Source organism: Neophocaena asiaeorientalis, unplaced genomic scaffold, assembly GCF_003031525.2.
Source record: "Neophocaena asiaeorientalis asiaeorientalis breed wild unplaced genomic scaffold, Neophocaena_asiaeorientalis_V1.1 scaffold296, whole genome shotgun sequence".
NCBI classification, from domain to species: Eukaryota; Metazoa; Chordata; class Mammalia; order Artiodactyla; family Phocoenidae; genus Neophocaena; species Neophocaena asiaeorientalis.
In genome coordinates, this window is record NW_020175084.1 from 2,692,293 (window position 1) to 2,692,608 (window position 316).

Sequence of the window (316 nt, forward strand, 5' to 3'; positions counted from 1 at the left end):
GTGGACTTTGAAAGCAACATTTATTATTTTTTCCCCTTTTCCTCTTTTTGTGAGTGTGTATGTGTATGCTTCTGTGTGAGATTTTGTCTGTATAGCTTTGTTTCCACCATTTGTCGTAGGGTTCTATCTGTCCGTTCTTTCGTGTTTAAAAAAAATTTTTTTTCTTAATAATTATTTTTTTATTTTAAACACTTTATTGTATTTTACCTTACTTTATTTTATTTTACTTTATCTTCTTTCTTTTTTCCTTCCTTCCCTCCTTCCCTCCTTCCTTCCTTCCTCCCTCCCTCCCTCCTTTCTTTCTTTCTCTCTTTCT

The 316-nt window shown here is 32.6% G+C and overlaps 1 protein-coding gene across 3 annotated transcripts in view; it reads right to left on the bottom strand.

Moving 5' to 3' along the window:
- The window catches only part of ARHGAP24 (Rho GTPase activating protein 24), a 488,283-nt gene that overhangs the window by 196,296 nt on the left and 291,671 nt on the right, over positions 1 to 316 (bottom strand). The window lies entirely within an intron of this gene.